This window comes from Pleurodeles waltl, chromosome 8 (assembly GCF_031143425.1).
Source record: "Pleurodeles waltl isolate 20211129_DDA chromosome 8, aPleWal1.hap1.20221129, whole genome shotgun sequence".
NCBI lineage: Eukaryota > Metazoa > Chordata > Amphibia > Caudata > Salamandridae > Pleurodeles > Pleurodeles waltl.
In genome coordinates, this window is record NC_090447.1 from 792,549,322 (window position 1) to 792,573,526 (window position 24,205).

The 24,205-nt window shown below is 45.8% G+C and overlaps 1 protein-coding gene across 12 annotated transcripts in view; it reads right to left on the reverse strand.

The window, feature by feature from the left end:
• Positions 1-24,205, reverse strand: part of HTR1F (5-hydroxytryptamine receptor 1F) — a 2,610,837-nt gene that overhangs the window by 1,302,297 nt on the left and 1,284,335 nt on the right. For 9 of the 12 annotated variants that reach the window (XM_069205051.1, XM_069205044.1, XM_069205049.1 and 6 more), the window contains one exon: positions 19,207-19,305. The gene's annotated coding sequence lies outside the window, so the exon portion shown is untranslated. The remainder of the gene's footprint in view (positions 1-19,206; positions 19,306-24,205) is intronic. The other 3 variants (XM_069205047.1, XM_069205046.1, XM_069205043.1) reach the window with 1 other exon arrangement.

Consider the following 24,205-nt stretch of genomic DNA (forward strand, 5'->3'; position numbering starts at 1 on the left):
CTCTCGCCCCTTTTGTTTGCTTTATATATGGAACCTTTGGCTCGGCGACTCCGTGATTACCCTCGGATTGTGGGCCTTAAATTCGGGGGAGATAGGCATCTTATCTCATTGTACGCGGATGATGTGATCCTTACCATGGCCGACCCTATGACCTCGCTGCCTGCGCTAATGCAGGTACTTGAGGATTTTGGACAGGTCTCGGGTTTCCGAATCAATATGCTAAAGTCGCAGGCTATGAGTAGGTTTGTTAGCGCTGAACACGAAAAAGATCTGAGGGACCGTTTCCCCTTTATTTGGTCTTCCTCAAAGCTTCCATATTTGGGAGTGGAGCTGGGCCCGACAGTTGCCCGTACAGCGTAGTTGAACTATGAGAAGCTGACGCGGGAGGTACAGCGTGACTTGGAGAGCTGTGGGAGGCTTAAATTGTCCTGGTTGGGCCGGGTGGCGGCTGTCAAGATGACCATCTTGCCGAGAGTGTTGTATGTATTTAAGGCACTCCCAGTGGAACCCCCGCCGCAAACAATTGCAGTCCTTCAGACAGCGGTTTTAAGATTCATATGGGAGGGGAGGGCAGCAAGGTTACCGCGAAGACTGATCTACTGCCCTAAGCGGGAGGGAGGACTGGCTGTTCCTTGTCTCCTGCAATACTTTCAGGCCACACAACTGCGTTTCTTACTGGAGTGGAGCCGCCCGTCCTCCAAGAAGCACTGGTGTTTCATGGACCAGGCAGTGGTGGGATCACATATTTGGAAAGAGCCCTGGTTAAGGCGCCGTCATAGAGCCTGTGGGTTGTATGCGTCCCCGGTCATGGAAGTTTTGATGCGAGTATGGGACAGTTTGGCCAGTCACGTGGGCCTGACGACCTTCCCGTCCCCAATGACCCCTTTGGGGGCGAATCCTGATTTCGGTCTGGGTCTCCAGGTCGAGGCACTTCGTCGTTGGTACGCGGGGCTGTAAAAGGGTTGGCTGCTTCTTTGATGAACAGGGTGTGATCCCCTTTGACCAGATGAGGGAGACATATGGCCTGTCGGAGGCAGACAGGATGATGTATTATCAGATACGACACTTGGTCCTGTCGCCTGCCAATAGACAGTCAATAAAAAGGGATTATAACAAAAAAGGATGACAAGCGATTGATCTCTGAGCTTTATGCTCTCCTACGAGGAGGGGCTCAACCACCCAAAACTAAGGGTCAGCTGAGATGGGAGAGGGAGCTGGAAAGAGAACTCTTAGAGGAGGAGTGGGAGAGCATCTTTTACAGAATACATCACACTGCTTATAATGCGGCAGGAACAGAGTCAGCTTATAAAATTGCGTCCTTCTGGTACTATACCCCGGCAAGGATCCATGTCTGGGATCCGGTTGAGTCAGACTTGTGTTGGAGAGGGTGTGGATTGTCCGGTTCACTTGCCCATCTTCTGTGGCATTGCCCTAAGCTCCATCGGTATTGGGAAAGTATTTTAGACACTCTTGACTCAGCCTTCGACACTCATATACCTAGGTTTCCTGCGTACATCTTACTGGGTCTTCCCAATGAACTTACCTTCCCTTTGAGGTCAATGAAAGGTAGACAGATGGCCTTAGCGTTAAATGCAACAACACGGTTGTTGTTGAGTATGTGGAGGTCCGATCAGATTCCGTCGCTAACACTATGGCTCCATAAGCTATGGTTTATTCTCGCCATGGAAAAGCTTACTCTGTCCTCTTTGCAGAATGGTGAAGATTTTAAGGAATTGTGGCAACCATTCTTGCGAATACTGTCAACGGAGTTTACGGCATTGACATGTCCAACCTATTTGAGGGTTCTGAAGCTGATCTAGGGTGGGGAAGGGGTGGGCTGGGCATGCTCGGGTCCGTGAATATGCAGATACAAGTCCTGGGGATGTAAGATATCGATGCGATCTTGTAAGCCAACAGAAGGGAATCTATGTTTGAGGTTTTTCTTTTTTACTTATGTTATTATTTAGTTTTTCCTTGCCTTGCCGATTTCCACAGAACACATTGGATGTTATGGCATTGGTTTCATCATGTAATGTCACACATGCATTGTTTATATTGAAAATATTAATAAACAGATTTGATCCATAAATGGAAAACAGCCTAAACAGCGACTCGGGAACAACGAGGTGCATTGTCCACGAAAGTAGAATAATGCTTTCATGAACAACGACCATGTTTTTCTCTGCCTTAACCACTCATCTCCTGAACAACGAACATGCGAGGTTAAGGTAGAGGAAAACAGACTCAGGATCGTTGAGGACGCGGTCAGGTAAGTGGGGCAGGGTAGGGTTGGAGGGTAGTTTTAGGGGCGTGGGTGGGGGTAGTTTTAGGGGCATATTTATACTCAGCGCCGTATTTGCGTCATTTGTTTGGCACAAATCCAGTGCAAACCAAACTCCATATTTATTATTAGTTAGAGTCATTTTTTTACAGTGGAAACCTACCTTGCATTAATGAGATGCAAGGTAGGGGTTCCCGTGCAAAAAATTGCTCTAAGACATTTGCACCTTATTTATACCCCTGTGCAAAAATGACTCATGGGAGGAGGAGGGCCTTAAAAAATGGCTCTAAGCCTGTTTAGAGTAATTTTTTAACGCCTGGCTCAGGGCAGGTGTTAAGGGACCTGTGAGCTCATTTCCATGGTCTCAGACCATGGAAGCAGTCCACAGGTGTCCTTCCCTTTACCCAGGGACACCCCCTGCCACCCTCACCCACCCCTGGAGGACACCCATGGATGGGGGGACCCATCTACGGTAAGTCCAGGTAAGTTTTGGTAAGTATTTTGTATTTTATTTTAAAGTGGCATAGGGGGGCCTAACTTGGGCCCCCTTCATGCCACTGTGCCCAGTGGCCATGCCCAGGGGACCAAAGTCCCCTGGGCATGGCCATAGGGCAGGGTGGTATGACTCCTGTCTTTGCTGAGACAGGAGTCAATTCCATGGGGGTTGTGCATCAGAAAATGACGCTAGTCAGGTTAGAGTAAATATTGGTGACTCTAACTTGACTTGCACCATTCTTTGATGCACAACCCCCAGTCTTCCCTGTGCCTCTGCTGCCCGGCACAGCGGCTACCGTCATTCCTTAAATATGATGCCTGCCTGGTGCGTTGAAATGGCGGTACCGGCGTTAAACGTGTTTTAATTTTTTGGGGGCGGGGGTGAGGTTGAGGGAGTTGGTGTAATTTTAGTTTTTAGCGGTGGGGTGGGGGGTCGGGCTAATTTAGGTTTTAATGGCGGGGTGGGGGTCGGGGTAGTTTTGGGGGTGGGAGGTTGGGGTCATTTTAGTTTTACGGGGTGGGATGAGGGGTCGGGGTACTTTTAGGGGCAGGTGTTGGGGTAGTTTACGTGTTGGGGGCAGGGTGGGGGGTCGGGGTAGTTTTAGTTTGTAGGGGCGGGGTCACAGTAGTTTTAGGGGAGGGTAATTTTACTTTTTTGGGGTTGGGTGGGGGGTTGGGGTAGTTTTAGGTTTTAGGGGCAGGGAGGAGGTCGCAGTAGTTTTAGGGGCAGGGGTGGGGGGTCGCAGTAATTTGTTTTTAGGGGTGGGGTGGGGAGTCAGGGTAGTTTTAGGTTTTAGGGGCGTGGTGGGGGTTGCGGTAGTTTTAGGGACAGGGGTCCGGTAGTTTTAGGTTTTAGGGGTGGAGGTGGGGGGTCGCTGTAGTTTTAGGGACGGGGTGGGGGGTCTGGGTAATTTTAGTTTTTAGGGGCAGGGGTGGGGGTCAGGGTAGCTTTAGGTTTTAGGGGTGGAGTGGAGGGGATGGGGGTTGGGGTAGTTTAAGTTTTAGGGGTGGGGTGGAGGTCGGGATAGTTTTAGGGGCAGGGCGAGATTGGGGGTCGGGTAGTTTCAGGTTTTAGGGGCGAGGTGGGGGTAGGGGTAGTGTTAGAAATGGGGTTTTTGGTTGGCAGTCAGGTTGCCCTCTGTCCAAGCAAGAACCCTCACTCTAGTCAGGGTAAGTCATACACAATCCAAAATTAGCCTGTGCCCACCCTCTGGTAGCTTGGCACGAGCAGTCAGGCTTAACTTAGAAGGCAATGTGTAAAGCATTTGTGCAAAAAATCATACAACACCATAATATAACACCACAAAAATACACCACACAGTGTTTAGAAAAATATATAATATTTATCTGGCTATTTTCAGGTCAAAACGATCAAAGTTGCAATATGAATTTGTAAAGATATCACTGAAAAGTGATATCAGGGGGCATATTTATACTCTGTTTGCGCCGGAATTGCGTCGTTTTTTTTTACGCAATTCCGACGCGAAACTAACTCCATATTTATACTTTGGCGTTAGACGCGTCTAGCGCCAAAGTCCATGGAGTTTGCGTCATTTTTTAGCGTGGACACCTACTTTGCGTTAATGACATGCAAGGTAGGTGTTCCCGTCTAAAAAATTGACTCCGAGGCATGTGCGTCGTATTTACACTCCTGGGCAAAATTCACGGGAGTGGCCGGGTCAAAAAAAATGACGTACGGCCGCTTTTGCGCCGTTTTTTTGCGCCGTTTTTTAGCGCCTGCAGGCGTTAAGGGACCTGTGGGCTCTGAAGGAGCCCAGAGGTGCCATCCCATGCCCCCAGGGACACCCCCTGTCACCCTTGCCCACCCCAGGAGGACACCCAAGGCGTTAGCGCAGTTTTGCGTCAAAAAGTATAAATATGGGCCAAAGTGTCTTAAGTCTTTAAAAAGCAAACAAAGGGGGTCATTCCGACCCTGGCGGGGCCGGAGACCGCGGATGCACCGCCAACAGGCTGGCGGTGCATCCTTGGGCATTCTGACCGCGGCGGTACATCCGCGGTCAGAAACGGGAAACCGGTGGTGTCCCGCCGGTTTCCCGCCGCCCTAGGGAATCCTCCATGGCGGCGCTGCAGGCAGCGCCGCCATGGGGATTCCGACCCCCTTACTGCCAGCCTGGCTCTGGCGGTTTTGACCGCCAGAACCTGGCTGGCGGTAACGGGTGTCGTGGGGCCCCCTAACAGGGCCCTACCAAGATTTTCAGTGTCTGCCAAGCAGACACTGAAAATCGCGACGGGTGCAACTGCACCCGTCGCACCCCTTCCACTCCGCCGGCTCCATTCGGAGCCGGCATCCTCATGGAAGGGGGTTTCCCGCTGGGCTGACGGGCGGCCTTCTGGCGGGCGCCCGCCAGCCCAGCGGGAAACTCAGAATTACCGCGGCGGTCTTTTGACCGCGCAGCGGTATTCTGACGGCGGGACTTTGGCGGGCGGCCTCCGCCGCCCGCCAAAGTCAGAATGACCCCCAAAGTCTCTTTCAAGCACAAAGTACCTGGTTTCTGGTGGAAAATCCCTGCAGAGGGCCACAGGAGAAGAGATACGTTGAAAACTGGTGTGTGCGTCACAGCACACACGGACTTGCGTCGTTATTTTTCACGCGGGGAAGTCGTGCGTCGTTTTCCGGCGTGCGGACAGTCTCTTTCTGTGGATCGCGGGGATTACCAGATGTCCCGGGTCTGTGCGTGGATTTTCCTGCTTGTTTTCCGGCTGCGCGTCGTTCTGCCAGGCTGCGCGTCTAAGTTCCGATCTCACGGCAGGCGTCGCACCGATTTCTCCTTGGAAGTCGGCCAGCGTTGTCCTTGCGAGGCCGTGCGTCAAAGTTTCGGTCGTCCCGAAGGCGTCGCGTCGATCAGCGTCGGTGTGCGGCGTTTTTCTTGCCACGGAACAAGCTGTGCGTCGAAAATTTCGGCGCACGGAGCGTCCAAATGAAAAAGAGAAGTCTTTTTGCTCCTGAGACTTCAGGGAACAGGAGGCAAGCTCTATCCAAGCCCTTGGAGAGCACTTTCACAGCCAGGCAAGAGTTCAGCAAGGCAGCAGGCCAACAGCAAGGCAGCAGTCCTTTGTGGAGAGCAGACAGGTGAGTCATTTGAGCAGCCAGGCAGTTCTTCTTGTCAGGATGTAGTTTCTGGTTCAGGTTTCTTCTCCAGCAAGTGTCTGATGAGGTAGGGCAGAGGCCCTGTGTTATACTAAGTTGTGCCTTTGAAGTGGGGGTGACTTCAAAGAGTGTCTAAGAAATGCACCAAGCCCCCTTTCAGTTCAATCCTGTCTGCCAGAGTCCCAGTAGGGTGTGTGTCAGGACTTTGTGTGAGGGCAGGCCCTCCACCCTCCCAGCCCAGGAAGACCCATTCAAAATGCAGATGTATGCAAGTGAGGCTGAGTACCCTGTGTTTGGGGTGTGTCTGAGTGAATACACAAGGAGCTGTCAACTAAACCTAGCCAGACGTGGATTGAAGGGCACAACAAGATTTTAGTGCAAAGAAATGCTCACTTTCTAAAAGTGGCATTTCTAGAATAGTAATATTAAATCCGACTTCACCAGTCAGCAGGACTTTATATTACCATTCTGGCCATACTAAATATGACCTTGCTGTTCCTTTCAGATCAGCAGCTGCCACTCCAACAGTGTATGAGGGCAGCCCCAATGTTAGCCTATGAAGGGAGCAGGCCTCACAGTAGTGTAAAAACGAATTTAGGGGTTTTACACTACCAGGACATATAACTACACAGGTACATGTCCTGCCTTTTACCTACACAGCACCCTGCTCTAGGGGTTACCTAGGGCACACATTAGGGGTGACTTATATGTAGAAAAAGGGGAGTTCTAGGCTTGGCAAGTACTTTCAAATGCCAAGTCGAAGTGGCAGTGAAACTGCACACACAGGCCTTGCAATGGCAGGCCTGAGACAAGGTTAAGGGGCTACTGAAGTGGGTGGCACAACCAGTGCTGCAGGCCCACTAGTAACATTTAATCTACATGCCCTAGGCACATGTAGTGCACTCTACTAGGGACTTACAAGTAAATTAAGTAGCCAATCATGGATAAACCAATCAATAGTACAATTTACACAGAGAGCATATGCACTTTAGCACTGGTTAGCAGTGGTAAAAGTGCCCAGAGGTCAAAAGCCAACAACAACAGGTCAGAAAAAATAGGAGGAAGGAGGCAAAAAGTTTGGGGATGACCCTGTCAAAAAGCCAGGTACAACAGGTGGTTTTAGGGGAGGGGTGGGGGTTGGGGTAGTTTAGGTTTTAGAGGTGGGGTGGGGGGTCGAGGTAGTATTAGGGGCAGGGTGGGGGTTGGGTAGTTTAGGTTTTAGGGGTGGAGGGTCAGGGTAATTTTAGTTTTTAAGAGCGGGGTGGGGGGTTGGGGTAGTTTTTGGTTTGAGGGGCAGGGGTAGGGGGTCATAGTAATTTTAGGGAGAGGGTGGGTGATGGGGTAATTTTAGTTTTTAGGGGCGGGTTTAGGGGGTTGGGGTAGTTTTAGGTTTTAGGGGTGGGGGTCGGGGTAGTTTTAGGGGCAGGGGTGGGGGTTGGGGTAGTTTAGGCTTTCTGGGGTGGGGTAGTTTTAGGTTTTAGAGGCGGGGTGGGGGATTGGGGGGTCACATGCTGGAACCATGCATGCCATTCCACGCATGCTTTTACGAGGCATGCCTTTACAACGAAAAATCGTTGTTAAGGCATTCTTGTTAAAGGCATTAGTGGTAACAACAAGGTCACTGTTCTGACTGCGTTGTTCAGGCATGCATGGTTCCAGCATGCGTTGTTCCAACGTATATTCTATTTAAATAACTGCTCTTTGGAAATGTAAATGAACATTAAATGGACATTGACATGCAAGTATTAATATTAATACCTGAGCATTAATATACTTACCAACCGAAAACCCTTCTTATTTATAGGCTACCTGCTCCTAATAGTAACTGATTTTCTATTAAACTTGTTTAAAAGTCTGTTTTGTTTAAAAAAAAAAATAACATTTGTACTCTAGCATTAAAATGAATACTTATGTATTAATACACTTACCCATCCAAAACCCCTATTATTCTTAGGTAACTTTGTCCTAAAGGTGACTGCTTTCCCTTTTATCCCGCTTAAATACCTGCTCTAAGTAAAATAAAATGAACCCAAAATGTTACTTAAAACCCAAGTATTAGAATTAATACCTAAGTATTAATGCACTTACCCACCTAAAACCCCTTTTATTAATAAGCTACCCATTCCTAATAGTAGATTTCTTCCATTCAAACTTATTCAAATGCCTGGTTATGTAAACCCCTTCACTGCCAGGCCTTTTCCCCCTCAGGTGCCAAGCCTTTTTTTGGCTATTTAAGGCAGTTCGTGCTTAGGCCCTCATACCTTTTTGTCCACATAAGTTACCCACACCAAATTTACATCCTTTTTTTCCAACATCCTAGGGATTTTAGAGGTACCCAGCATTTCTGGGTTCCCCTGGAGGAGACCAAGAAATTAGCCCAAATAAAGTTAAGATGTTGTTGTTTTTAAAAACAAATGGGAAAAAAGGACTGTAGAAGAAAGCTTGTGGTTTTTTCTCCTGAAAATAGCACCAACAAAGGGTTTGCAGTGCTAAAATCACAATCTTCCGATCTTTCAGGAACAAGCAGAGTTGATTCAGAAAACCACATTTTTCAACACCATTTTGGCATTTTACTGGGACATACCCCATTTTTACTATTTTTGTGCTTTCAGCCTCCTTCCAGTTAGTGACAGAAATGGGTGTGAAACCAGTGCTGGATCCCAGACAGCTAAACATTTCTAAAAAGTAGACAAAATCCTGAATTCAGCAAGGAATCATTTGTGTAGATCCTTCAAGGTTTTCCTACAGAAACTAACAGCTAAAATAAAACAATATTGAAAGTGAGGTGGAAAAAAGAGCCAGTTCTGTCCACGATTCCTTCTATAACTTTTTCCAGCTATGGCAGATTTTTAAAAGCAAATATGCCATTACATCTTCTGGACTCTTCTGGTTGCATGGATGTAGGTTCATCAAAAACCCCAGGTACCCAGAGCCAATAAAGGAGCTGCACCTTGAAATGGGTTTTCATTGCATAGCAGGTATACAGCAATTCATTTGGTGAAATATAAAGAGTGAAAAATAGGTATAAAGGAAACATTTGTATTTCCAAAATGGGCACAAGACAAGGTGTTGAGAAGCAGTAGTTGTCTGCATATTTCTGAATTCCGGGGTCCCCATACTAGCATGTGAATTACAGGGCAGCTCTCAAATAGATGTCTTTTTAACACACTGTCTTGTATTTGGAAGGAAAAAATGTAGAGAAAGACAAGGGGCAATAACACTGTTCTGCTATTTGGTGGTCCCCCAATTCTCCCGATAAAAATGGTGCCTCACTTGTGTGGGAAGGCCTAGTGCCCGCAACAGGAAACGCATCATGGACACATCACATTTTCCCAAAAGAAAACTGACCTGTTTTTTTGGAAAGTACCTAGCTGTGGATTTTGGCTTCTAGCTCATCCAGCACCTAGGGAAAACTAGAAAACCTGGACATTTCTGAAAACTAGACACCACAGGGAGCCCAGGATGGGATAACTTGTGGCACTTTCACCAGGTTCTGTTACCCAGAATCCTTATTAAACCTCAAACTTTGGCCAAAAAATCACTTTTTCCTCACATTTCGGTGCTGCAAGTTCTGGAATCTGAGGGGAGCCACAAACTTCCTTCTATCTAGCGTTCCTCCAGGTCTCCCAATAAAAATGGTACCTCACTTGTGTGGGTAGGACTAATGTGCGTGACAGGAAGTGCCCCAAAACACTACGTGGACACATCAAAAAGATCAAATACAAAACTACCTGTTTTACAGGGGAGGGGGGCACCTGCGATTTTGGTCCTGGTTCAGCAGCCATCTAGGGAAACCTACCAAACCCAGACATTTTTTAAAACTAGACACCCGAGGGAGTCCAGGGAGGTGTGACTTGCAGGGATCCCCCAGTGTTTTCTCACCCAGAATCCTCAGCAAACCTCAAATTTAGCTAAAAAATCAAATTTTCCACACATTTCTGTGTGGGATCACTGCACTAGCACAAATTTCCTACCACCCAACGTTCCCCTCAATCTCCTGATAAAAAATATATCTCACTTGTGTAGGTGGGCCAACTGACTGGGAAGAGCCAAAAACATGTCAAGATTGAGGCGGAGCCAAAGCTGGTCCAAAAGGGCAGTTTGAAAAAAAAAAGTTTTTAGGCTGACAAGTGGGGCAGACATTTTATCGGTACAGATGCAACAATGCTAGGTGGTAGGAATTTTGCAGATTCCTGTAAATTCCAGAAGGTTCCATCACAAAAATGTAGGGAAATTGTGTGATTTCAAGCAAAGATGGAGGTCTGCAGGGCATTGTGGGGAAGAAAATGGTGCGGGTGCATGTGAAGCATACCACACTGGACTCACCCAGATGTTTAGTTCTCAAATGTGTGTAGGTCTCATAGATTTTTTTTACATGGCAGTGTCCCAAAGTCCAAAAACAGCAGCCCTCACCATTCCAAGTGGGACAATTTTGAGAGTTAGACTTGCATGACCCAAATGTAAAACCAGAACCCAAAATAATCAAATGTCTTCTTGCTTGCTGCTGGGGTAAGATCTTTTAGTGTTGGGGGAGAGCTGAAAGACTGTCACCCTCTACAATTGAGATGGGGCCATAACCATGCCCATACTGGTTAGAAGCCACCACCCCACTTTTTATTTATTTATTCCCTGGCATCTGGTAGGCTTTCTGCCACCCCGGGGAGTGGATTGGGGGTAATTGCCCCATCTGCCCACTGGTGGACAGAACAACTTTGTCCGCATTTTTTGAGGTGGAGGTATGGCCATACCTCCACCCTCTTTTTTCAAACAAATTCTTCCCTGGTGTCTGGTGGGCTTTCTACCCCCTTTGGGGGTAGATGGGCCTTACAAAAATAGGCCGATATGCCCCCAAGGGGGGCAGAAATGGTCAACATTAATGTGCTCCCATGGGGAGCGACCCTTGCCCAAGGGGCTGCCTCCCCCAACAAAACACACACATACTCCAATACCTGGTGCCTAAGTGGTTTCTGCTCCCTCTAGGGGCAAGTCGGCCTAATAGAAATATGCTGATCTGCTGAGGGGGCAGAAATTACCTAAAATACATTTGCCCCCAAGGGGTGCAACCTTGTCTAAGGGTTCACTCCCCATCTGAAAAAAATAAAAAATAAAAATCCCTGGTGCCTAGTTGTTTCTGTCCCCCTTGGGGGCAGATCGACTTAATTAAAATAGGCTGATCTGCCCCCAGGGGGGAGAAATGGCCTAAAATAAATTTGCCCCCAGGGGAGCGACCTTTGTCTAAGGGGTCGCTCCCCATGTGTAAATAATTTTAACAAAAATTAGCCCTGATGTCTAGTGGCTTCTGCCCAATCCCGGGGGCAGATCGGCCTAATTAAAATTGGCTGATCTGCAGAAAAGGCCTAATAAAAAAACGCTCCCCAGGGTAGCGACCCTTGCCCAAGGGGTTGTGCCACTTCATTGTTTACTGTAAGTAAATAAACATCCCTGGTGTCTATTGGGCATTTCTGCAGCCCGATGGCTTTACTATCTGGCTGCAGAAATGCTCAGGAAGGCATCAAAGGAAGGGAAAAAGCCTGTCCTTTCCTTTGATGCCTCTCTGCTGTCCCCCATCCCCTGATTGGAAGAAAAATGCAAGCATTTCTCTTCCGATCACGCTGGAAGCTCAGCTTCCAGCATCATGGGGCGACCTCTGATGAGGTCAGCGCACGATCGCGCACTGACGTCATAAGACTTCAGTGGGGGGGAGGTGGTTGAAGGGGAAGCAATTCCCCTTTTATCCCTGCCAAGGGGAGTGGGGTGGGAGGCCCTCAGGGGGAGCGCTAGCGCTTCCCCCAAGCGCCAGGTGCTTGACATAATGGTTACGTCCTCTGCACCCGAGCGGTGCTGCAGAGGACATAACCATTACATCCCGGGCACTCAAGCGGTTAAATGCACTCAATAATACTCAAGTATTATTATTACTGCCCGAGTTTTAATACACTTAGCCACTAAAAAGCCTTATTATATGTAGGCTACCCGCTCTGAATAGAAAGTGACTTTCATCCAAACTTGTTAGGAATTTTTTTTATAACTAACATTACATGCAGATTAATATGCAAGAATTAAAATTAATACCTGGGTATTACTGACCTTTCACACTCACACCCCCTATTATTTGTTGCATTATGTTACTATAACATTTATTTGTTAAACTAGAGTTATTTACAAATTGTTTTACCCAGGAATTTTAGGTTGAAAACAACTTTCATATTATATGTTTTATTTATACAATTACCAAACCAATTTTTGTTGTTGTAATGCCATGCATTCAGAAGGAGTTTGTTAACGCCCTTGAAAACTTAGGGGCTTATTTAAGATCCCCTAGCACCTCCTTGTACCACATTAGCATATTTTGTTACACTAATGTGGCCCTACAATGCCAAAATCGGTGCGCCAAATTTACAAAGTGGTTCAATTCATGCATTGTGCCACTGTGTAACCCTCTGCACTACATTATGTCTGCACCAGGCATAATGTATGCAGAGGGGGAGTTCTCCCTTTGGGGGGGCGAACAAATGGTGTAAAGCAATCAAAGAGATTTCTTTGCGTAATTGTTTTCTATACTTTTGACACCTGCTCAGAGCCATTGTTTACAATGTGCCTGAAATGGCTTTGCAGGATTAAGGTCAACATTTTTTATGCTAATCCTGCAAAGTTCTGAACTAGCGTCAACATTTTTTACGATAGTTTCCCTAATGACTGCCATGTGTATTAAATATGGCTCACACATGGTGGTGTTAGGGGGGTGCTAGAAAAGTGGCGCTGGGTGCAGCGCTACTTTTCATAAATCTGGCACGTACATTTTTGTTGTAATGCCTCCTGTGCAAAAGACATTCATTTTGTTAAATGAAATGGTGAAAAGACAGGAGTGCTAATGACTCCGTCATTCTCATGGTTTCGTTCTCAAGGTTTTGTGTTCCAAAAAGCTCTAAAAAGGCTGTTTCCTCTCTCACTCTTTGGGCAAATACTGGTTTGGGGATACCAACGTGTAATGCACAACAGAGTAGTGACTGGGATCCCATTCACCTGGATGTGGTGAAAGTGTGCACAACCCTCTGGAATCTACAACTAACCCTCTGGTCCCTTCTCCCATTTAAAAGCGACTATGATGTCCTCATCTGAGGAACAAGCCCCAAAGGCTACACTGCCAACCCCAGTACTTACCTTCTTCTTGGGACAAGTTGGGTCCCCCATGTAGTGCCCAATCTGCTGACAATAAAACAGGGCCTGTTATCTATGAACTTTTTAAGCTTAGGGTCCAACCTACTCTGTTTACTACTAGAGTTGGGATGGGATACATTATACTCCTTCTTAGGGGTCTGAGGAATTACTCTTGTGGTGCTTACCACTTCCCTCCTTTCTCTTCTGGGGGCCTAACCACCCTCCCTTTCTTGGAATCGCTCACTAATGCCTTTCAGGAATTCTACTTCTAACCCACTTGTCAGTTTTTCTTCTCAGCTCTTTAGGGCTAGAACGCTCTGACTCTATCAGTTGCTGGTGTAACTTCTCTGAGGAAACAATTGCCAAAATATGCTCTATCCCCATCAAATTGCACAAGCCCTAATACGTATCAACCTGGTTAACTTTTAACCAACATCCAGTGACATCACAGATGCATCCACAAAGTCTACCCATGTTTGTGTAGCCCCCTTTGCAGTGTTCCTCAACTTTACCCTGTACTCCTCTTGTGTGAGCCCAAAAAACACAATGAGTGTTTGTATCATTTGGGGGTGCAATTCTGCTACCTTATTCTCAAGTGTAAACAATCTGTCCCTTCCTAGTGTAGGAAACAACTCCTACAACAAGACTTCCCAATGTTGGACACCCACTTTCCTCATCCTTAGATCCCTCTCATGGGATGCCAACCATTTGCCTATATCATCACCCTCAGTGAATTTTGGAAATATGCCTTTGGGCAAACTGGGATTATGAGTATCACCTGTGTGCACCTCTGAATCAGTACTGCTGTACCATTTCCTTAGGGTTTCAACCCCATCTTGGCTCTTTTCTGGTCAAGGACCAACTTTATCTCCTAGATGTCCAGCCTTCTCCCCTCAAGCTTTATAAGCTTGAGTTTGGTATCCAAGTCCTTGGGCCTCTCTGTTGGGGTAAAGCTCCTCTCACTCCCAGACAAATACCCATGTCTTGACCTTGCTCTAGGGACCACATCGTTGTTGTCTCCTTCAGTTTCAAAGGGACTGCTGCCAAGGTGTTCCTCACCGCCACTCTCTGCTTTCGTATCCATTTCAGCTTACAGTTGCAATGAGGGTGCAGGCTTAGGACAAAACTGAAGTTATGCAGTGGTGCATTGCATCTATTGTTTTACACCAATGGAAATCTGAATGTGAGCTATGAGTAGACATGTGGGAGGTACAGCTGTTTCTACACTAATGGTGGGAAAGGAGATTTAAACCATTAGTGGGTCATGATGTGTACCAGGTCAAAGATTATGTAGATGTGCAGTGTCTTCCTGGAAGCACCAATATAATTGAAATTTTTGCATCATAGTTGCTAGTCAAGAAGGAGAATGGAAGGAGTCAAGGTGGTGATAAAGAGGACATAGCAGGGTGGTAAGTTAGATGCTCAGACACAGAAATGGAGGTTATGAGAAAAGAAATGCAATCCTTTGGCAGATAAAACTGAGTATTGTAAAGAGAGAGAAGGCTAATAGGCACAGTGTTACGGCCATACATGTAGATAGAGTGTGAATTGAACCTGAAAAGGGATTTCTTGTTCAGTGATACATGTTTACTCCTACTGAGTGGTGTCAGGAACAAGATCAAGATCACATGGGAATACCCACCACTTACTATAAATGTTACTACATGAGTATTACATGTAGGCCACTGTTGATAAAGTGATAAGGGGATGAAAACAATATTTAGGCTTGCAGAGTGTTCAGCAAATGCCTACTCAGAAGCTGCCTATTGAATGACTGAATAGTGTAACATGGCATTTGATATATTGGGCCATTTAAAAGATGAGCAGAGAATTCACATTTTGCTTTGGTATTGGTGGTTTAAGGCTCAAACTGGCCAGAGATGGTGCTTTTTCTGTCTCGTACCTCTGCTTGAGTGCTCAAGTTCCTTGACAGGATGTTCTACAGAGAAGAAATACTGAAGTTACAGTGTGAATAAAATTATGGCTTGAGGTTTAAAGTCAGCAACAGCCACTGTGGCAAAATATTGGTTAGAACAAGGGCCAGATTTGGGTACAGCACCACTTTTCTAACACCACCATGTGTGCACAGTATCTGACATACGGCACACCATGGCGGTAGTTAGCAAACTAGCGTCAGAATTATTTGTGCTAGTTTGGAGCTTTGCAGGATTAGCGTAAAAATTTTTGACACTAACCCTGCAAAGCCCATTGTGACAATGGTGTGCCTCCTTTTAACACCTGATCAGGTGTTAAAAGTGCTGAAAAAAATGACACAAAGAAATCGCTTAGATTTCTTTGCACCATTTTTTCAGCCTCCCTAGCGGAGGAACGCCCCCTTTCCATACATTATGTCTGGCACATGCATAATGTAGAGCAAAGGGTTGCAAAGTGGTGCAATGCATGCATTGCACTACTTTGTAAATTTGGCACAGCAATTTGTGCGTCATTAGGCTACATTAGCTTTAAAAAATGACGCTAATGTGGAGTAAGGAGTCGCTGGGGCTCTGAAACCTGCCCCTTAGTTTCTATAAGCCTCTCCCATGCCTTCCACAAGGCCTGGAAGAAAATTTAAATTCCAGAGAGAACTACCTTAATCCTTATTGGAGAGCTGTCCAAAGCTTGGGCTTTGGTTGATCATCACTTCATACTACTGTCTTCAAAACAATAACATTTTGTCCCAATTGAGCCAATAATATGCTCTCAGCATCAATCAGTCAGATGTTTACCGGAGTCAATTCATTGATGGTTGTCAAATTATTTGATGCCTACGGTTTGTCTCAAAAGTAAAAAGAACAGATGATGGGCAGAATCCTGGACAATGCAAACATTCACACCCAGTCACAAACATCTGGGTTGAAGCCATCATTTTCTTGCCCAACACGCCACCCCATTAGAGACACGTTCAAAGCTTGGGCTTTGGTTGGTCATCACTTCATACTACTGTCTTCAAAAACAATAACAATTTGGCCCAATTGAGCCAATAATATACTCTCTGCATCAGTCAGATGTTTACCTGAGTCAATTAATTGATGGTTGTGAAATTATTTGATGCTGATGGTTTGTCCCAAGCACATACTTGACCTATTTTCAGAAGAGGACTTGATGCTTAGTCCTGCCCCTAAAGAAGAAGAAGGTGTAATGTTCTGTGTGAAGAGAGCAATTGGGTTCTGATAAGGAGGACACAAAGCTCAGAAGAAGGCTAAGCTTGTGTACAGGTTGTCTCATTGGACTTATCTACTGAAGAGGACCTTGTGCACATCTTTTTCATACCAATCGAAGAAGCAGCTAGGTAACTAAAGGCTGAGAACTTGCAAAGAAATATAATAATCTGCATGGTTGGTGAGCCTTTACTCCCCAAGACCTATTTGTCGCCTTTCCTGATTCTAGTGGATCTTGTGTCTGCCCTTTCCAACACAGTGAGCATGGCAGTTATTCTTTTTTACCACAGCCTGTGAAGATTGCCTTCCTTCCAGAACAGCCCACATCAATAGGGATTTTTCAGTGCCTTGGACAAGTGCTGGCCTACCAGCAAACATTTATCATTACAGTTCCGGTTCCTCTCAAATGACTCTCTGGGTTGGTGTAATGCCTCCGTGAAGTCCAGAAAAAGTACAAATACTGGATGAGTATTATATTTATCACACTTTGGCTCTACTAGTTGGAATCACCGAAGGTCCCAGAAGCAGCCCAGCAAACATCTGCAGACTTTCCCTGGATAAGGTTTAAGGGCAGCAGGTTATCATGTTCACATGGAAAGACAACGTCAGCATGAAAGCAACTGCTTACTATGTCTTCCCAGGGACATCATTCACATAGTCCATATTCTCCTGGCCACGCATCTTCTATGTAGCATTCTGCTTGCACAAAAGACGTCACACACACCACAGATAGAAAGGAAGGGCCTTAGGTCTGAGACTCAGTATGGATTTTATATTGGGGGGGGGGCAGCACCTTGCTTCTTCTCTAGAGTTGCATAAATAAAGATTAGTGACTTGAACTATACTCAGCTGCATCCAAGCATCATTATGCCAACAGCCTGGTACACGGGGGATGTAGCTGCTCTCAAACAGGGCTTGCAGGACTTTCTACGTGCTCTCCGATGCCTGCAGATCGTTCTGCTCTGCTTAAACGCATCTTTAATAGACTCACATATTGTGCACTTAAGTAATAGAAAATAATAAATCAGCACTGAAAACAACAGTGTGGCCGTTAAAGGAGATATTGTGAACAACAAACTACATACTCCCTTTTTTAGATAGCAATTTATCACCCTGCATTAAATTCCTAAAATTGGCAGGTAAGAAAACTGAGGGCCAGATTTGTGGTGGCCACAATAGCGTAATTTTTTTGTACTAATGTAGCGTTGGAAGGGGAAAAATGTTGCACCATATTTACAAAGTGGCGCAATGCTTGCATTGCTCACTTTGTAACCCCTTGTGCAATGTGTGTGTATAAATATATATATATATGTGTATGTATGTGTATATGTTGTTTCTGTGCCTTGCATGTTTGTGGATCATTGCATGGCTCCTGGTTTTTTTTGGGTTGCTATACTAGATATCTATGAATTTCTGCTCTCTTTTTATCACACTTATCTACTCATCACTCTTATGTCATGTCTCTATCAAACTATCCTCCATTCTCACTCGGACTCATCCCAAATCCCTTCGACCACTTTCATCTCCTAAATATCTCTGCCTAAGCTCTTCCCTCCACCTCCACATCTAACTCACCAAACCTCACTCTACCTCTGTGACCTCCCACACAACCCTACTAAATTTTCCTGCATTCATCTCACCCTCCTACTATGCTCTCCCTAACCCTTCCACATACTCTTTCCCCTCTGCTCCCCTTTTATTCATCTCAAGCCTTTGGATTGAGTAAATGAAGGATAAACTCCCAATTAACACTTCTGGATTTCTTTCCTCCTCCACCCCTCCATTACTCCAGTCAATCTAACTAACAAACTCTCATATCCGCAACTCAAATTAACTCATAATAATACTAAAACTGTACTCCTTATTAAATTATACTAATCCATCACTAATTCTTGTTGGGTACCGGAGTAGCGTGCTACTCATCGAAAAGCGCTTCGACGCCTCGTCAGGGGTAGTAAGCGCTATAAAAATACGATTACAATTACAATTGCAATTATGCTTGCGCCAGGCATAATGTATGCAAAGGGGGCACTAGGGGAGGCCTTAAAAATTCCGCAAAGGAATCTATGAGATTCTTTTGCGACATTTCTATCTGCATTTTTTAACACCTGCTAAGTTCAGGGGTTAAGCAGAGGCTCCTATTGATTACAATGGGCCTCTGGGTACTTTGCAGGATTATCGTAATAATTTTGTACACTAATCCTGTGAAGCGGCAGACTAGCGTAAAAAAATATGGCGCTAGTCAAACTAACTACCGCCATGGTGCGCCGTATTTAAACACAGTGCTACCATGGTGGAGTAGGGTGGGTGCTAAGGGCCGCAAGAAAAGTGGCACTGCACTAGATGCAGCGTCACTTTTCATAAATCTGCCCCTGAGTTACTTAACGACAAAAAGCTTTACAAAAGCCATTTCACAATGTTTATTAACATTATATATATATATATATATATAGCACACTGCTAAACAGACAAGGGTGACTTGTGCAAAGTCATCAAGATGACGGTAATAAGGAGAGACAATATCCCAAATAGTTAAATAGTGGAAGAGAAGAGAAGATATCCATAGCCATATTTAAGTTTGTCGCTGTCAATTCTACTTCGGCCAAATTCAACGTTAAAAGGAACACAAAATTTAGGACAGTTCATTTTTGGAGGAATGATGTCAATTGCTTGGAACATGAACGGATAAAAAAATGATACATTCTGGAAATAGCCCGAGAAGATAATACATACATTCTTTGCAGGCCATAGGGAGACAAGGAAAGTTTCCTAAATTAGGAGGAGATTCTGCACAACAAACAATAATACAAATTCATCATTTACACTCTAAATCGTATTTTTAAATGTTTGTCTTTTAGCCGAGTCTTAGGAATGTGACATGTATTGTCCATGCCAAAGAAGAAAGTAACTTAATCAGATATCAAAAAATATTTTCAGCATACACTCTAGTAACATGCAATTCATGCCATTCTGGAATAAATCAACTCCTGAAAATTATTTCTTACCTGCTGGAGCACTTCAAAAGAACTGCAGCTAGTCCATGAGTTAGCCGGGCCCTCTGTACTGGCAAAAGAACTTCTCCAAGAGGTAGGACGACACCTAAACTACCCAAAACAATGAAAGAAGTTTGGAGTTATTCGCGGATAAGTTGGAGTGCATTCATTAAAATGCAGAAAACGCATCTTTACCTGTAAACTGTTTGATCAAATACCATAGCTTTTTCGCCAAAACCAAAAGTGACTAAAGCAAACACTACTGTAAGAAGTCCTGTAAATTACAAATGCTACAATGAAATATACAATTTCATTGTCTTTATGTTAAACACTTAGGCCCTCACTATGAGGCTGGTGGTCACCACACCGCCAACCTTGCTGTGGCGGTCTTACCAGATGGTAAAGACTTCCGCATTACAAGTTGTGGGGATTTGCCAGAAGCCAAACCACCACTACGTCGCTTGGCGCATTGGTGCAGTCACACCGACATGGGCGGCGGTGAGCTCCTCCAGTTCGGCAGCAGGCCTCTGCCTGCTGGCCGGATTACGAGGCTGCCGACCGCCAGGCTTTCCATGGTGGTCACCCTGCCACGAAAACCCTGGCAGTAACGCACTCGATGACAGTAATCCCCATTCCTGTCGCCGGTACATGCACCCCTACACATCCACACAGATGTAGACAGCCCCCCACTCGTCCACACACTCACAAACACCCCTCCCCACTCATCCACACACTTCTAAACTCCCCCAACTGTACACATCCATTCTAACACCCACACCCGCTCTCACACTGACATACACACACCCCCACTCACTCGCAGACTTGCACACATGCACCCCCACTCACTCACAGACTTGCACACATGCATCCCCACTTGCATGCATCCCAATACACACACCTACTCACTCGCACCCTGATACACCCTCCTCCCCTCCACATACATGCAGACACACACCCCAACCGCATGCATACATCCAGACACCCCCACTCGCTCGCTCACAAACACGCACTCAGACATCCCCATTCGCACACATACATGCACTCAGACACTCCCATTCTCACACAAACATGCACTCAGACACCCCCAGTCACGCACATACATGCACACACCACATGCACCCAACACTCACCCCTCACCCTTTTTTGGATGATCAGCTTAACTTTTCCGGCATGCTGGTCATACGGACGTGGATGGGTCCTGGGGGTTTTGCACATCTAGCACCACCGTCTCCAGCAAGATTCGTCCAAGCTGCATTACGGCTCATAATACGGCGGGCAGAGTCTTGCTGGCGTGGCAGTGCTGATGATGCAACCGCCTCTTCAACTCCGCCGGCCAGGCTGACGGAGTCGGACTTTCACCCATAAATGGACGGAAGTCCAAACACAACTCATAATATGGCGGTCAGCAGACCGCCAGCACTGGCAGTCTGTTGGCTGCAGTGGCTTCGGCGGTCTTTGGAAAAAAACTTTGAAGTTGTAATGAGGCCCTCAGTCAACTATTTACTTAAAAGTAATTCAAAGTAGCACAGAAAATAGTGGTGCCGTGCTCTGTTGCATGAAAAGGCGAAAGTAGAACAGCTCCCCATGTGGTAGGTAATAGTTTTTGTACTGGATTGGGACTCTTCCAGTACAAAATTATCCTTCACCACTTTTTCTGTTTTGTATGTGTGCAGTACAATGCAGCGCACATGCATAGTAGGAAAAATGAGTGGAAATGAAAAATTTCTCTTGGTTGTGCCTGCCTCGAGGAGCCTTGTAGTTCGGGCAAGTCCCTTTCTATGATTGTATGTAGATAGTGTTTTGAGAACAAAACCGTGGGTGGTTACGTAGGAACACCCAGCTCCCTACACTACCTATGGAACAACCCACTGACGCAGAGGGTTGTATGACTGAACCATACAAGGTATTACCAGGAATACCTTTACAGCATGTCTATTGCAATGAATGCATCTTTACTACAAATGTAATTACAGCAAAAATGTGCAGTTAAGTAAAAACCATCCATATACAACTACCTACATCTATATCAATATATATTCACTTAAAAAAAACCAAAGTATACAGGAACGTCATAGGCTCACATTTTAAACGTACAAAACTAAAGAAATTCACCTGTTATAGTTAGAGTTATCTCAAGTGACTATAACCCATGTCCTAAATTTTAGTGCAAATATTACATTTATATTATCAATTATGTTATCAAAGATGTCATGAGCTCTGTAATTTGTGGGGTAATTAGCCATGCATGGTGAGGGCGTAAGTTATAGGTACCTTAGGGCACGAGTTACATTTACTTGATATAACTATAACAAGTGAGATTCTGTGGTTATGTACATTTAAAATTTGAATCTAACTTTAATGTCCATGTAAGCTCTGTTTTTAAGTGAATTTCAATGTTTTTTTTTATTCTACTTCCTAACTATAACGTCCTTGTAACCTTTGTTTTTTTCAGTGAAGCTCAATGTTTTTTCAACGAATTTTAATTTTAATTACTATACGTTAACTCAACCATCGGCTGTGCACGGCGGGAGTTGGCTGCAGGGCCACCCATGACCTTGGCCATTCACAGTGGGGGTTGGCCACCGGACCTGGCCTGGGGTAGGGTAGTTATACGGGTTGGCTCAACCCAAAAATGTTGCTAGTAAAAAAGACTTTAATGTTCCATCACAAGGAATGTTTAACATTAAAAACACTAGTAAATATGCATCCACACCACCATGAGATAGGAGGATTTGAACCCTCAACCTACTGAGTGTCAGTCCAAAATCTTTACCAGTAGGCGATAAGTGACTCCACAATACTTTTCATCAAAACATAGCTACAGCATTCAAACCAAATATCCAGCTAGACTGACTGTTGGAAACCATTCCATATAGAACCATTGCAATATCAATCTCTCTCACTCTCTCTTCCATCCCATTATGGGATGCAAGAGAGAGAGAGAAAGTGAGAAATTAAGAGAGAGAGAAAGACATTTAGAGACAAACTTTGACAGAGATAAATTGAGAGAGAGAGGGAGAACGGGGCAAAGAGAGAGAGTTCTTCTAGCCTTTTATGGATGATATTCTTAGAATTAGATATTTTATGACAAATTGAAAAGAAAAATGTATTTCTCAAGTAAAAAGAGCTTGGTATATACCTTTAATATTTGAATTTGAAAAGTAACTAAAGCAGGAATTTGACTACTGACATACTTAGGTTCTCATTCTGACCTTGGCGGGCGGCGGAGGCCGCCCGCCAAAGTCCCGCCGTCAGCTTACCGTTCCGCGGTCGAAAGACCGCAGCGGTAATTCTGACTTTCCCACTGGGCTGGCGGGCGGTCGCCTTCAGGCCGCCCGCCAGCCCAGCGGGAAAGAGGCTTCCACGATGAAGCCGGCTCGGAATCGAGCCGGCGGAGTGGAAGCTGTGCGACGGGTGCAGTTGCACCCGTCGCGTATTTCACTGTCTGCGCAGCAGACAGTGAAATACATTTAGGGGCCCTCTTACGGGGGCCCCTGCAATGCCCATGCCAGTGGCATGGGCACTGCAGGGGCCCCCAGGGGCCCCGCGACCCCCCCTACCGCCATCCGGATCCCGGCGGTCGGACCGCCGGGATCTGGATGGCGGTAGGGGGGGTCGGAATCCCCTCGGCGGCACAGCAAGCTGCGCCGCCGTGGAGGATTCAATGGGGCGGCGGTACACTGGCGGGAGCCCGCCAGTGGTGCCGGTCCGACCGCGGCTTTACCGCCGCGGTCGGAATCCCCATTGGAGCACCGCCGGCCTGTCGGAGGAGCTCCCGCGGTCCTCCGCCCTGGCGGTCTTTGACCGCCAGGGTCAGAATGACCGCCTTAGTCTGGAATCCTCAACCTTGAGGGTGAGGGCCAGAGACCGTAACCTCTAGGCCACAGGTAACTCTTTGCTATGATGTTTCCAGACATAGATATGACATCCAACCCAAAGATTTTGATGGCAAAAAGATGTAAATGTTCCATCAGCAGGAATATTTTACAGTCAAAACACTAGTAAATAAAAAAAACACACTGACCTGAGATACTAGGATTTAAACCTTCAACCTACAGAGTGACAGTCCAAGAACTTTGCCAGTAGGCCACAAGTGATTCTGCTGTATTGTGCATCAAAACATAGCTATAGCACAAACATCTTGCTTGTGTGCTGCTTTGAAGTCATTCCATGGAGACGCTATTGTTATTTTAATGTTTTCTCCATAGAATGACTTCAAAGCGACAGACAAGCAAGATGCTTGCTGCCAGGAAAGAAACGCCGGGGGAGATTGAAGGCCCCTATGGGCCTAGCTAGCTCCCGACTCCTGCGGTAGCCAACAATGCTCTTGCAAGCAGGTAGCTGCTTTAAATAGTAGCACTCTGCTTGTGGGAGCAATGTTTTCAACTGTTCCATGCACGCATAAGTGCATGGTGGGAAAATGATGAAAACTCCACTTTCTGCAAGCAGGAGCTGTTTGACATATCCCACTTGCAGAAAGCAGAGTTCTGTTTGCTTTTGCTTGGTGTAAGCTGTGCACTTCCCCCCATTTATTAAATTACTTTTACCCTGGGAGTTGGCGGTCCCCAGTGTGCTGGTAGATTGAGCAGGCTTTGATAAGACCTAAGAGAAGGGGTCCATGCAACCCCTCCTATAGTTTTTCAATGCCCTAGGGACCTGGCCCAACTGGGGGCATTATTAAAAAGGCAGACTACACTTGCTTTTTTTTTCTTTAAAATCATGCTGAATACAGATCCACCACAATTTTTGCTGTTATTTAAAAAATTACTTTTAACCCTGGGGGACCCGAGCCCCAAATCTAGGGAGTAGGGTAACAGTACCCTGCCCCCTTTTCTCTTTTTTTTGTCTCTTTGTGAGACTCAGCTGAATGACTGCCAATATTTAATTGTTGAAGTTGTTGGCCGCCAATCAGATCTCTGACAAGATCGGGAGGATTTGCCTTTGCACCACTAAATATACAAATTTGGTTTTCGTTGAATTTCTCTTAAACTGCTGAACAGATTTACACCAA